We start from the raw sequence: 15296 nt of genomic DNA, 5'->3' as shown, positions 1-15296 counted from the left end.
AAACTTCCTTGAGGATGTTCTGAAAGGCACAAGAAAAAAAAATGTTCTCTATTCAGATGTGACCTAGAAATATTGGTGTTCTTTCCAAGCTGGTTATGCCTTAGATGAGCCTTGCCAGATCTAGTCCAGCCTCTTGTTTCCTACAGTGGCCAAATGCTTCTGAGAAGACATCAGGAAGTGCATGATGACAACAATAATCATCTACTTATGTTGTTCCCCAGGGACTGGTATTTAGAGGCATCCTGCCTCTGATCCTGGAGACAATGCAGCCATCATGACCAGTAGCTATTGGCAGCTTTATCTTCTGGGAGCAGCCCAAAACATTTTGTTGCCTGAGGCGAGGAAGCTGCTGGACTTGCAGCTGAATCATACTTCTGAAATGGTGATAGGACAGCATCGTCCACCACACAGGCAGCAGGAGGCTAGCTTGGGATGCCCAACTATGTCCTGCAATGCCTTACCATCACTCCCTGACCTGCACCATCATCCACCTACCTCACTCTGCTTAATGGCATGCCCTGCCTTTATCCCCCACAGGCCACTGAGAAGTCAGGCCTATTAGGCCACATTCACAACATACATTTAAAGCACATCACTTCAAGCAGTGACGGCTTCCCCCAAAGAATCATGGGAGCTGTGGTTTGCTAAGCATCCTGAGAACTGTGAGGAAGGCCTTACAGTTCTCAGGGTGGTTCAACAATCAAGCCTTCTTCATGGGGACCTGTGGAAATGGTAGCTCTGTGAGGAAAAGAGCAGTCTTCTAACTACTCTTAACAAGCTACAGCTCCCAGAATTCTTTGGGGGCACCAGAACTGTTTAAAGTGTTTAAATGCATGGTGCAAATGTGGCATCCGTTTTGCACACCACCCATTTTCTGTCCATCGCTGCCCAGGACTTTGATTGATTGAAATATTTATATATTGTTGCATTAAAAAATAATAATATCACAGTGTTTTACAACAATATAAAAAGATGAAACCCAACAATGACAGCAAAAAATGTTAAAAACTAGTTAAAAGCAAAAAGAAATTGAAAACAAGAAAGTTACTCCAAGAAAGTTACCCAACACCTCCAGAAAGATAACGGACCATCTTCCCTAATTTGCTAGATGGCTCCCAAAACTTGGAACTGGTCCTCTGCACAGGGGTAGACTTTGGTTTTTCAAATTCCAGTGGTGTCCTTTGTGAGGCCAAAATTTGGCGCCCCTGCTTCTCACTTTCCATCCTCCTTAGTTCATTACATCACAGTTGCGGTGCCCTGCAGTGCCTCCTAGGTTTGGTGCCCAGTGCAGTGGAACTGGTCGCCCTGCCCTAAATTTGCCTCTGCTTTGTGTGTTTTTAAATGTATATATTCAGAACATAAGGCGAGCCCTGCTGTATAAAGAGACAAAGGCCCATCTAGTCTAGCATCCTGTCTTCAAGTGGCCACTCAAATGCCTATGGGAAGACCCCAAACAAGAGCTGAGTGCAATACCACTCTCCCTTCCTGTGGGAAGTGGTATTCAGAAGCAACTGGTATTCAAAAGCATTACAGCCTCTGACAGTGAAAGTAGAATCTAATGGCAAGGAGGTAAAGGTAAAGGTAAAGGGACCCCTGACCATTAGGTTCAGTCGTGGCCGACTCTGGGGTTGCGGCGCTCATCTCCCTTTATTGGCCGAGAGAGTGGGCGTTTGTCCGCAGACAGCTTCCGGGTCATGTGGCCAGCATGACAAAGTCACTTCTGGCGAACCAGTGCAGTGCACGGAAATGCCGTTTACCTTCCTGCCGGAGCGGTACCTATTTCTCTACTTGCACTTTGATGTGCTTTTGAACTGCTAGGTTGGCAGAAGCTGGGACCGAGCAACAGGAGCTCACCCCGTCGTGGGGATTCGAACGCCGACCTTCTGATCAGCAAGTCCTAAGCTCTGTGGTTTAACCCACAGTGCCACCCGTGTCCCTATATGGCAAGGAGGTACTTTGCCTTTAAGTTAAAGATGGTCATGGTGACTTATGATAAGTACTGCCTCAGGGGAGCCTTGGTTATCCATCAGCCTGTATTGACTTGGTGGTAAACTATCTGCAAAGTTTGCACTGATCAAACTTTCCCAGTCTATCAGAGACTTGCAGTCCCCTTGTTTATTGCATGTATGCTCCTGGCAATCAGAATATGCCACCCTGACCCACACATTCCATAGGCACTCCTTTGTCCATTCTTCTCCTGATGACTGAGTTCAGGTCACACAGAATGAGAATGGCATCATATGATGTCCGTTTCCATTCAGGCCTTGGGTGTGTGAAGTCTGCGTTCCGAGGGATCACAAGATAGCAAAGAGTGGGTGGCCTTGCATCCTATTGCGTAAGGTTGAGTGATCAGAGGCACAGTTTGAGCCAGCTTTTCCCTTAACAGGCAGTTTTGATTGACAGATGATGCTTCTGAGGCAGGCATCCAGTGTAACTATGCTGAGCACCCTCTGCTAGATCCCAAACCTGTCCCCACACCAGACCACTTGAAAACTGCTGAGGATCTTAGTGGACTATTTAATTTTTCTTCTTCTGCCTGTTGTAGCAATAGCAAAGTGCTGTTCTAAATCCCATGTGGTTTTTATTTGCATTTTATTGCTTCTTTGATTTCTTATTGCAGAATTTTATAGAATTCAGATGGTAACTTTCCTTCGCAGACAAGCCACGGACCTCCTGAATGAAGATCGTCAACGGTGATCAGTGGTCCACAGTTTGTAAATCTCTGCCTTAGGATGCTTAACACAGTCTTGCTGGGAAAGACCTCTGCCAAAAAACTGCTGTGTGTATAAATAAAGCAGGTGTTTAAATAGCCTCCTCCCTGACTTTGTCTCTAATCTTCAAAGTACGGCACCACCAGAAGCCTCAAAGGCTCTCCTGCAAGTAATATAAGGGCATTTGGAGGGACAGGTTTGCATTCCTTTCTTGGTCATGCACACTCCTCTTTAATGTTAGAAGGGAGAAATTTATCCATATCCAACAATGAGGCTCATTTCTTTTGAAAAGTCCCTTTGTGACTTTGATATTCCCCCCCCCTGAAATTTCCTGGAGCCAGGACCTGCTATTATTATTATTACTAATAATGACTGTCCGCTTGTATAGCAGTCAACACAATGGAGTCTTTTTCTGGGATGAGTCTTTCAGGTATTTACTTGATTCAAAGGGCAACTTTTGCATTGACACAGTATTTTCTGTGAGGATGCTGGCTGAATCCTTTTAAATAAAGTAAGAGACAGAGATTGCATGATCTGGCTATTAAGCACTTTTTATGTCATTTAAAGACTCATCCACATTTTTGCTTGAGCCATATTTTGATTGTATTGTGTGCTAATTAATTCCCCCAGGTCTGGGAGCTTTTCTCATTCTTTCATGCCTTGTGAAAATCTGCTCTGACCTATTGAATTGAAGCTTGGTTAGGCAAACTCTCTTTGGATTTTTCACACATCTGATAAGATCTGACTCAGCACAGAACAGAAGAGTGGATATCCACAAGTTCTCGGGTGGAGGCAGGGGAATAAATCTGTACACAATACAGTATGATCAAAATACAGTTCAAGTGAAAGTGTGGATGAACCCTTTATTTCATTGGGAGAAATTTAAGCACATGCTTAACTTTATCATCAAAATCAGTGGGACTTATCACTGGCTAGATTGTACCAAAAGGGCCTCACGGTTCTGGCAGGCATCCTGTGGGACACAGTAGGTCTTATTCTCAAGTAACTATGCTGAGAATACAAAAAAAAAAAAAAAAGGCTTAAGCCTTCCTATTCCCTTTCAGGGTACTGTTTTTAGGCTAGAAAGGCAAGCCCATTTCACAAACTATGGAGGGAGCTCCCACTAAGCAGTAGAGCAGGGGTAATCAAACTTTTCCAGGAAGGGGCCGGTCCACTGTCCCTCGGACCTTGTGGGGGGCCGGACTATATTTTGAAAAAAATATTTGAACGAATTCCTATGTCCCACAAATAACCCAGAGATGCATTTTAAATAAAAGAACACATTCTACTCATGTAAAAACACCAGGCAGGCCCCTGAAAAACCCAGAGATGCATTTTAAATAAAAGCACACATTCTACTCATGTAAAAACACGCTGATTTCCGGACTGTCCATGGGCTGGATCCTTAGTTTGCCTACCCATGCAGTAGAGGCACGGAATACCTTCCCTGTTGCTCCACTCATAGCCGTGGTCCACTTCCCCCACCATCTGCAGTGAGGCAGAATTTGAAGTCTTGTTTTCCAAAGTGGGTGGGACAGGGGACTTTGAACAAGGAGGTGCAGCAGGACAGTCAGGCTCTGCTGGAGAAGAATTCAAACAATAAGGGGTTCTTTCCCCAACCCAACCCAGTACAGAGGCATTATGATAAACTTAAGATGGAAATTCAACAAATGATGCCTTTGCCAGAACATCATCACTATCCCATGGCAACAGATTGCGCCTTCTGGATTTCTGCCTGCCATGAAGCTGTTAGAGGTAAAATGGTTGAGATCAAAGGTGGCAAATTGTCCCGGGGACCCATCCCAGCAAACACTGTGAACAGGACTCTCAGCTGCCTGGTGGGAAGAAGAAAAACCTGTTGTGGCCTGCTTAGGTTTTTAACAGCAATTTGCTGGGCAGAAGTCAGCAGATGAAATTTTTCACAGCGCACAGATAAGCATTACAACTTGCTACTTTGGCAGATCAAGTCTATTTTAAAGGCACAGGACCCAGGATTTCTAAAAACTTGGGGAAGAATACACCAGCACATGTGGTTTTCCCCCTCAATGAAGCACTGTGATAGGAAAAGTTGGATCTGGAGAAAATTCTCTCTTACCTACATACCTGCAACTCTTAAGTGACTTTGTTTGCTTATCATGTTTTGGTTCTTGGTAACTTCCTAACAGCTGGATTTTGATGGAGACAGTAAGATTTGAGCCTCTCTCCCCAGCTATCTAATCACTATGGGATTTCTCCATAGCTTTCTGTTTGCCCCGTTGGCCTCTTGGAAAGTACTGGATGGCAGCTGGATATTTACTTGTTTCTTTTGATCAGCCAAGAATGAATTAGGAATCTAAGCATGTGTGCTAAGTACACAGGGCCTGACTACCCTGATCCCTGGCACGTGGCAGCATCAGAGCATCAGATTACAGATTGGGCTGCGGGTGGGGAGGAGAGAAGCTACTCTATGAGCAAACACCTTAGTAGAGTAACAGAGCAAACATATCGCCATGCGGCCTTTACATCCTATGAGTGCAAAGATGCTGATAAAATGTTGTTTCAAGCTGCTGGATAATAAAGACAGAGAGGCCCAGCCAAGCAACCAGAAAATGGTGCAGAGCAACTTCAGCTTCTTTTCACCTTTGCGTGGTAAGTTGCACCTGCTGAAATTATTCTGCGGAACCTTTCAGGGAACAAGGAGCAACATCCTGTACTTTGGAAATGAGAGCTAGTGTGGCATTGTGCACTGCATCAGAACAGGACTGGTGAGATCTGGGTTCAAATTCCTCATTTGGTTATGAAAGTTACTGTGGGACTCTGGACCAGTTACCAACTCTCAGCCCAACCTACCTTGTAGGGTTGCTGTGATAAAATAAAAGGGTGGGAGGTGGAAGAAGTGTGTTGAGCAGTCTCAAGCTCCTTGGTGGAAAGATGGCCCATAAATGAAATAAGAAGAGTTTGGATTTGATATCCCGCCTTTCACTCCCCTTCAGGAGTCTCAAAGCGGCTAACATTCTCCTTTCCCTTCCTCCAAACAAACACTCTGTGAGGTGAGTGGGGCTGAGAGACTTCAGAGAAGTGTGACTGGCCCAAGGTCACCCAGCAGCTGCATGTGGAGGAGCGGAGATGAGAACTCGGTTCCCCAGATTACGAGTCCACCGCTCTTAACCACTACACCACACTGGCTCTATAACTATAAAATAGATCCTTCTTTGCATTTGGTCAACCCCAGAAAACCTTTGCATCAAAATTCTTCAAATGCTTGAAGAGATCTAGATATCTAGAGTTTAAAAAATCATCACCATCATCATTTTTAATTTGTATACCGTCTTTCTATCTAACAATACTCAAGGTGGTTTACAAGCTGAAGAAACAAAAAATGTACATCTTATAACAATCTAATGCAATACAAAAATGCGATAATAAAACATAACTTTAAAATAAGCAACCAACATCAAAAAGTAACATTCAACAATCATTAGAATAGTATAAAATAATAATATATTTATATTATATATATTATTATAATATATATATAATATTATAAGCATATAAAAGTTAAACAGAAATTCACCCTCAACAGTTACGATAAATAATTTGTAAACTATAATCAATAAAACAATGGCAAGGCACATAAAATAAAATAATACAATAGAAATTGAGAAGCAGAGACTAGAAGTTGGAGCAAGGCAGGTGGAAGAGAGCCTTGCCTGATGAAGTCTCTCCTCTCACAGTTCTTCCTACAGGCACAGCTTCCTTATGAGCATGAAGCTAACTCCAAACTGAGTAACAACAACCCCTGGATCAAACTGGAGCTGCTTACATCCTGCTAGTGGTAAGTATAAAATAATGCAATTTTAGGAACCAGGGGGCCTGATTTCAAATTCTGATATTGGTAGATGATGCTCCTGCCTTTTTGCTGTGCTAAACATGTTATATGTGACGACCTACTGGCTTCCTTGGCTCAATAGGCTTAGCTGGTGCCATATGCCCCTCAGCTGAGAATTTTTGAGAAAGGCAAGTGGCCTCACTTCTCAGCCTGATGAAAAACTGTCTTCTATTCTACCATTCCGTTGTAAGATAATAAATGTGCTAGATGTCACAGCAATCAATTACTTTAAGAGCATTGTTAATTTTCAATTACTGATGCATTACTATGGGGAAGCTGCTAATATAAAAAGGAAATGATGGAGTTTAGATAATTTTTTTGTTATATAGAAACAATTCAGTTCTTCAGAAGTTCGCTGCCAGGATAGCTAGGCTGCTTAAACCCCATTGCCTACAGTTGTAGATGGGATACATTTGTAAACGTCCTAATGTGAAACATTGGAACTGAATGTAACATTGGCTCTGCACTTTAGAACTCCCAAGCAGCTGCCTTTCCTATATTCTTTTCGGTGCCTACTAAAAAAATTCTTATTTATACCAGCCTACTCAGATGCTTAGGAAGCCTAAGTAATTTTAATCTGTTTTAGCATTTTAACTTTTGTATGTTTTAAAGTACAGTTGCACCATTTATTTATTTTTATTTATTTATTTGCTTCTTTATCTTTTTGTAAACCATGCTGAGGTTTGGTCGTTTGATGTTCACAATCAAGGGGTGCATGAGTTTTATGAAATAAAATCAATAAATAAATCTTGGCAAGTAAAGTTAAAAACCCAAATTTTATCCATGTCCACCCATAAAGTATTCCCCTCCCCTCTCGCAGCACCTTAAACCTGCTTTGCATCACCTATTGTAGCAACATTGCCTGAGTTACCAGACATTGGTGCGCTGCACCTTGCTTGCTCTTTCTCTGTGGCAATTTATGAAGTAAGGAAGGTGGGGGTTTTCTACATGATCTAGTAGCATCCTCTCATTTTAAACTGTGGGCAGGATTCTCCTAATGAGCCCTGTCCGCTGCGTTCCTGCACAATGACTTTTGCTTGCACAACAGGGCTCCCCACCCCCAATATTATCCCTGAAATTAACTTTGGGGGGAGAATGTCAAGGGAACCCTCAGAACAGTGCATGAGTGGGAGGAGAAGGAGAAACATTCTGTCTCGCAAATTGAAATGCTTGCGCAGATAGAACAATCATAGAATCATAAAATTGAAGAGTTGGTAGGGACCTCAAGTGTCATCTAGTTCAACATCCTGAAATGCAGGAATGTCATAGCACGGCACTGAATTTTGTGCTCCTAACAATTTAGACCCCCGGGCAACTGCCCCTGTGGCCCCCATGCTACGCCACTGTTCAGCCAAAGTAAATAGTGAGACAAACCATGTAGGTTTTATCAGAAGCCAAATTGCAGCAGATCAGAAAGATTGCAACATCCATAGGTTGGGCTGGAAATCGCTGCCTCCTTACATCCCTGGCTGCGACTTGTGAGGGTTGGCTAGTTTAGCCCAGGGGTCAGCAAACTTTTTCAGCAGGAGGCCAGTCCACTGTCCATCAGACGTTGTGGGGGGCGGGACTATATTTTGAAGGGGAAAAAACATTCTACTCATGTAAAAAACACTGATTTCTGGACCGTCCGTGCGCCAGATTTAGAAAGCGGTGGGGCCGGATCCATCCCCCGGGCCTTAGTTTGCTTACCCATGGTTTAGCCTTTCTTATCTCCAACAAAGCTGTGCTAAGAAGTTCCCAGAACATCCTCACATTCAGGTAGGATCAGTAATGGAAGGAAGTTAAGTGCACCTTCCTGCGTATTCATGAGAATTAAATGTCACCCTTTACTTAAAGTTGCAGACAGTGAGTTGAAAGGAGGGATTTCTGCTCTTGATGTTAATGCTTATTTACTTTCAACTCTGATAAGCAGGTTTTGCACTGTTTTAGAAACTTGCAAAGTGTGTTTTGCTAGAGTCTACATGAGACAAAGAAACATGTGCATATATCAAGTGAAGCAAAGCATTTTCTCCGCTATTTTCGTCTCCCTTCAGAATTATTATCTGTCTCCAGCTTAATATGCTTAGATGGCCACCATCAGGAAGCCATCAGTGCATTTTATTCTCATCGCAGATAGCTTTTACCATCCCCAGTACACAGATGAAACTCCGAGAAGTGTAATTATTTGCTCAAGGTCACACAAGGAAACTGTGTCAGAGCAGATGGCTGAAATGGAAGAAGGAGCTGTCTGGTTTCAGAGCTTATCCACACCTCCATTTCCCCCCTTGGCTTTCCCCTGGGAACACCCATGGTTTAGCGCTGAATTGGAACAAAAGGCAATCGGGTTTCCCTTGGATTGCTGTTCTGGTGCAGTGACAAAGAGTGGGTTTTCTGGGAGAAAGCAGCTGGGGAAAGGCATAACTGCTTGGACCTAGAAAGCACAGGGCAAGCAGAAAACCATGTAGACCCATGCTTTCTAGGCATGGGAAAAGCAGGACTGTGGACAAGCCCTAGGTACATGAAGTGCCCATGTAATCCATTGTTTCAGCCTTAATCTAAGGCAATGTTTCCCAAACTTGGGTCTCTAGCTGTTTTTGGACTACAGTTCCCATAATCGCTGACCACTGGTCCTGCTAGCTAGGGATGATGGGAGTTGTAGTCCAAAAACAGCTGGAGACCCAAGTTTGTGAAACACTGATCTAAGACCTAGTTCTCACTGAAGTGGTAAAGCTGTATCTGCACTGCAGGTGGAGGCTAACATGAAAACAAATGTCCCCCCCCCCAAAGCAGTTCCCCAAATATTTATTTATTTCATAATAGCTATATCATGCCAAGGTTAGGGATTGATCCTGCATATGCCTGCAATGCAATGGGTTGGACTAGATGATCCTCAGGGTCCCGTCCAACTCTGCAGTTCTGTGATTCTATATATTGCTTGATGGTTTTTATTTTTAAAAAAACCCTCAAAGCAGTTTACAAAAAATGATAAAACAATGAAATTATCAGTAAAAAATGTTTAAAAGAACAATGTAAAGCATTAAAAAAAAAGTAAAATCAACAATAAGCCAAAAATCAGATTAAAACACATGTCAACAAGAGAACATTTTTTATGTATGCAACAACAGCAGCAAGAATACTTCTTGCCAAGTACTGGAAGACACAAGATTTACCCACCGTGGAGGAATGGCAGACGCAAGTGATCGACTACATGGAGATGGCTGAAATGACTGGCAGAATCCGTGACCAGGGAGAAGACTTGATCGAACAGGACTGGAAAAAGTTTAAGGACTATCTACAGAAATATTGTAAAATCTTGGAGTGTTAATATGTTGTGGGAAGTGAAGGAAACAGGGTTTGTGTGACTTGGTCAAAGGTGAATTAAAAGAAGAATGTTAAAAAGGACAAGGGGTTATGAATAGAACATTATTATGTCATAGTACACAAGATGAGATATGGATTAGGAAAATCGGGACATAATAATTAGAAGAATGTAAAATTAAGTATGGTTCAATAAGGTTTTGAATTTGCTGAATTGGATTAGAATAAGGAGGAACACAAAAAAGGGGGATGTGAGGAGGTCAAGACAGAGGGGTATGGAACTATATAAATTTAAGAAAAAGGCTTTTTCATTTTTCTTGTTTCTTTTTCTATCTTTCTTTTTTCTGCTATATATTTTTGTTTTTCTGTCGTATTTGTTTTTTTTATGTGAACTTCATGTGTGGAAAGGATACATTTTGTAATGATGAATTTTTGTGTTGTAAAATCTTAATAAATATTTATTTAAAAAAAAATAAAACACATGTCAACATTCCACGTATCTGGATAGGATTGCCTAAACAAATATGTTTTTAAGAGGTGACAAAACAAGCACTGCACAGGTGCCTGCCTGATGTCAATTGTCAGGGAGTTCCACAGTGTGGGTGTTGCCCCTCTAAAAGACCAGTTCCTTACAAATGCAGAGCGAGTATTATATGGAACCTTTAACAGTGCCAGTTTCTCAGATTGGCGCATACTTGCAGGAATGTGTTGGGTACAAGTTGGGTGATCTGATCACTGATGTACCACCACCTCATCCAAACTAATTTGGCATTCATCCTACCAGGGTCTCTAATAGGATGGCTACCATTCTTCAGTTTATTCAGCTGCTGGTTTTAAAAAAAGCACAGAAGCAAACCCAGAGACTCTTGAGACACTTGGAAATATACAATAGTAATTAAAGCAAAGTACAACAACAATGCATTTGCTCTGTGTTACCCATCTTCCCCATTGCCCTTGCAGAAATGCGCCTGGCAGCAAAGAAGAGGTTCCTCTTGGCGATGGCATTCATTATATGGTGCGGGCCTAGCATTACACCACCCAAAGGCATCATTAAGAAGTGCAGATGATCATTTTCTCTGCCTCTCTCCACATGAAGCCCAGACTTAAGAATTCTGCTGTTCCTCCAAGTGCTGAGATTACCCAAGTTTCAACTTCCAGGCTGCCTTTAGACCACCAAATGGTATAATTAAATCACGACCCAGTAGCTTGCTATTATTCCTGCTTCCCAACCAATGGGAATTGACAGAGCTGAACTAGCATCTGAAAAATGCATAAAACTTAAAGGGATTGAAAACCACTACTTATCATACAGTCCAGTATCATCCCATTGTTTCCCGGGGCTCTGCCATCTATCATGTGTTGTTCTTGTCCTACATTCAAACTGTTATCTCTTTGAAGCAGGGAAAATGCTTCAGGGTTAAAGCTGTGAAATGTCAGCCATGCTAAGTTTGAAGGACTAATATCATTTCCTCGTTTGCTTCTAAGATTCAGGGTCTCGTCTCATGACCACTTTGGTCCATGGCAACTTTAACAAAGCCTAGTCTCTGCAGACTTTTTGAAATGCTTCTGTAAGCACCCACAACCATGCACTGCATTGGCTTCAGTTGATCAAGAGAGTTGTAATTAAAGTTCAACAATATCTGGAGGGCCACAGGTTCCACACCCCTGGTTTTTGATGTGCTGGTGTGTCTGCTGCGCTACATTTGTTTCACACATTTAGGTTTCAGGTTTGCAGCACAATCCTGTGCATGTTTATTTGTCATCTGGTCCCAGTGAATTCAATGGGACTTACAAACAAATCAACATGCATAGGATTACAGCCTTAGTGTGTACTCAACAGGTAGCTGTAGTCAATCCCAGTTCGCTGACACATGTACTTCCATTTCACACATGAAGTGGTCCACAGTATAGTTATATTATGCTGGAAGCCAAATCCAGGCTTTTGTGGCAGATGCACCAGTGCTCAAATTATAGGGCGAAAGACATGAAGGACTATTTGTGAAATCTGCAAGACCCAGACCCTGACTACCCCAGCTATTCCAAAAACAATACACAAAGTATTGTTAGACTTTGTTGATGTACTAAACTGTTATAGCTGCCCCATAGGCTCTCTGAAAGACTCACAGAACAAATGCAACAATTACGGAGCAATAGAAACTGTTAAAATTAAAAACACAATTAGAACTTGGATTTCAAAATTAAGTCATCCAGGCTATTTTTTAAAATGTATTTTTATTAAAGATTTTCTTGGTTTACAAAAGTATGTACAATCTCTCTCTCTCTATTTTTTCAAGTAACATTTTTTACAGATCAGTTTCATTTGTTGAGACATTAGGAAGAAAAGGGGGAAAGAGGTGGAGGGGGAAAAGGTGAGTGGGGTTGGGGTTGGGTGGTGATGTTTCTATTTTACTTAATATATGTGGGATTTTGTGTCAGCGTTGCTTGTGCAGGTTCTCTGCTATTCACTTGTGTTAGTCAAGGTTGTGGTCTTTTTGGCCTTCTTGTTCACCCAGGCTTTTTCAATAGTCATCCAGGCTATTGAAAAAGCCTGGGTGAACAAGAAGGCCCAAAAGACCACAACCCTGGCAACAAGTAAACCTCTTTGGGAAGATGGTTCCCTAAGTGGAGTGCCACTATCAAAGAGCCCCTGCCCCTGGGACTTACCCTGCCTCACCTCACTTGGTGGGGGCACTCTGAGCAAGGCTTTAAGCAAGTGCTTAACATTGTGTTAATATACAGAAATTGTATTTGGTGTCCTTCAAGGGCAGATGCTTTTCAGTAATATTAGTAGCTCAAGCCCTCTCTGTAAGGAATAGACCTAAATGTTATACCCCGATTTGACTGGATGGACTCATAAATACCAAACTGTTTCTTCTGGTAACAGGAAACATAGTTTCACCCAATGCTGAAGCTTAGGAAGGCAAGTAGTTGCATGATTCATTTCTTCCTGGCTTCCATTTTCATCTCTCCCTTCCTCTTCAGCCATCATCCCATCACCTTCTCCAAGCCACGCTTGTAGTTTGAAAGGGAAGCTCTGATCAGTTGTCTGGTAGGTCAGATCTTTTCAGTGTGGCAGCACGGAACTCTTTCCAGTCACGTTTCTTTTTTAGACGGGTTTCAGCAATACAAAGAAAAAGAGCGATCTGAGCATCCAAAAGAGGCTTGTTGCTTTGATCCTTTGTTCAGAAGTAAATGCAACTTATTGCAACTGAATTTATTTCCAAGGAAAGGTGGTTAGGCTTGCAGCACGAGGCTTGACCTATATTAGACTGTAAAGCCAGTCAATGAGGCCAGATGTAAGACACAAAGGGTTGCCAGATGCACAACAGGGCTCCAATGTGCTTTGATAGTTGCATGGGAGGGGAAATTTCGCAGTTGGCAACTTATTGCAATTCTACATTACACGTTAGGAAAAGCTATATATGTGCAGCTCTTAAAGGTTCAGAATCAGGGCCTGCTCCACCATTTGGCAGAGTCAGCCCCTTCAGGTGGCAGATACTAGGAGGTGGGCAGTGGGGGTGGGATTTGTAGAGCAGAAGTGTGTATGACTTATGCACTCCTTAAGCTAGTCTGCCATCCTCAGGTGTGGTGGCTGATTCTGCCCTACTGCTAGTGGTCCTTCCCAAACAGGGATTTGCATGTTAGAATATGTTTTCATATTCAGAAAAAAAAGTTGGCAACCTTTATTATGAAAAAAAGTGACACGTGTGACAAAGCCGAAAATGTTTATTGTGCAACATGTACTAGGCATGGACTGTAAAGAACATGAGGAGGTTTGCAGATGGGAGAAATGGCTTGAAAAGAGGATTCTAACAGGAAGAAATCAAGAAAAAAGAATGCGGGAGAAATGACACTGTAGAGATGCAAAGGGAAGAAAAAGGGCTGTAATGGAGAGATGAGCAAGGAACATAAAATGGTGCAATTAGGGAGGAAAGCCAAACAAGAAATAATGAGAAGATGGGGGAGGGAAACATGGATGATTGCGGGGGGGTGTGTGTGTCAGGGGACAGAAATGGGACCCAGAAACTCAGTAGACTAAGGACACTGTGAGACATCAAATACCAAAGCTACATACCCCCCAAAGTCAGTGCTTTATAGGGGTAATCACTATCAATAATGCATGCCTGCAATGTGGCACTTGAATGCAATTAAGAAAGCATTATGCTCCCCCAGTGAAATCTAAATTATTCCTCACAGCCTCACTGCTCACCACATTCTATCAGAGTGCGTCTTCTTGCGTGCACATCAGCTGAGCGCAGGGAGCCAGAGAGAGAGAGAGAGAGAGAGAGGCTTAATGTAGGGAATCATGAATGTTTGATGTCACAGAAGGGATGGGGAGACTTGCGTTTGTGAATGTGACTGCACAGGAAGGATGGCGACATAATTATGGAAATGCAGGAAGCTCCTTGGGGGATTTAAAGATGTACAGCAGGCCAAAGTGACCCTTGCCCATCCTGTATGGTGTGGTCTTGCAAAATATCAAGGAAGAAGAGTTTGGATTTGAAATCCCGCTTTATCACTACCCTAAGGAGTCTGGGACGTGGGTGGTGCTGTGGGTAAAACCTCAGCGCCTAGGACTTGCCGATCACATGGTCGGCGGTTCGAATCCCCACGGTGGGGTGAGCTCCCGTCTTTCGGTCCCAGCTCCTGCCCACCTAGCAGTTCGAAAGCACCCCTAAGTGCAAGTAGATAAATAGGTACTGCTTTATAGCGGGAAGGTAAACGGCGTTTCCGCGTGCGGCGCTGGTGCTGGCTCACCAGAGCAGCTTCGTCATGCTGGCCACGTGACCCAGAAGTGTCTTCGGACAGCGCCGGCTCCCGGCCTCTTGAGCGAGATGAGCGCGGAACCCTAGAGTCGGTCACGACTGGCCCGTACGGGCAGGGGTACCTTTACCTTTAAGGAGTCTCAAAGCAGCTAACAATCTCCTTTCCCTTCCTCCCCCACAACAAACACACTGTGAGGTAAGTGGGGCTGAGAGACTTCAGAGAAGTGTGACTAGCCCAAGGTCACCCAGCAGCTGCATGTGGAGGAGGAGGGAATCGAACCCGGTTCACCAGATTACGAGTCCACTGCTCTTAACCACTACATCTAAATTGGGTGGGTTTTTAGTCTTTCTCTGACCCTTAGGATATATGGAAATATAGGCTACAATCTTCTGTGCACTTACCTAGGAGCAAGCACCATTAAATTCAATGAGGTTTACTTCTGAGTAGACACATATATAGGATTGAACTATTAGCATCAGGCACCCCCTTCAACTGAGTGTTCAAAGAGCCCGCTGGTTCCACCAGATTCTGTGATAGATTCCTAGATCTCTTGAGCACACCAAGCCAAGAGGCCTGGGATGGGGAACCTGTGGCCTTTCAAATGCTGTTGGACTACAACTCCCATCATCCCTGACCATGCTGGCTGGGGCTGA

The 15296-nt window shown here is 43.2% G+C and overlaps 1 long non-coding RNA gene across 1 annotated transcript; it reads left to right on the top strand.

The window, feature by feature from the left end:
- Positions 1–783: 783 nt before the first annotated feature.
- LOC128415119 (uncharacterized) lies at positions 784–2812 on the top strand. Its single transcript, XR_008330860.1, has 2 exons — positions 784–1569; positions 1952–2812. It is a non-coding gene; the product is annotated as an uncharacterized LOC128415119 (long non-coding RNA).
- Positions 2813–15296: the final 12484 nt, after the last annotated feature.

This window comes from Podarcis raffonei, chromosome 6, assembly GCF_027172205.1.
Source record: "Podarcis raffonei isolate rPodRaf1 chromosome 6, rPodRaf1.pri, whole genome shotgun sequence".
Lineage (NCBI taxonomy): Eukaryota > Metazoa > Chordata > Lepidosauria > Squamata > Lacertidae > Podarcis > Podarcis raffonei.
The sequence above is the reverse complement of the archived record's forward strand: the minus strand, read 5'-3'. Positions and strand labels throughout refer to the sequence as shown.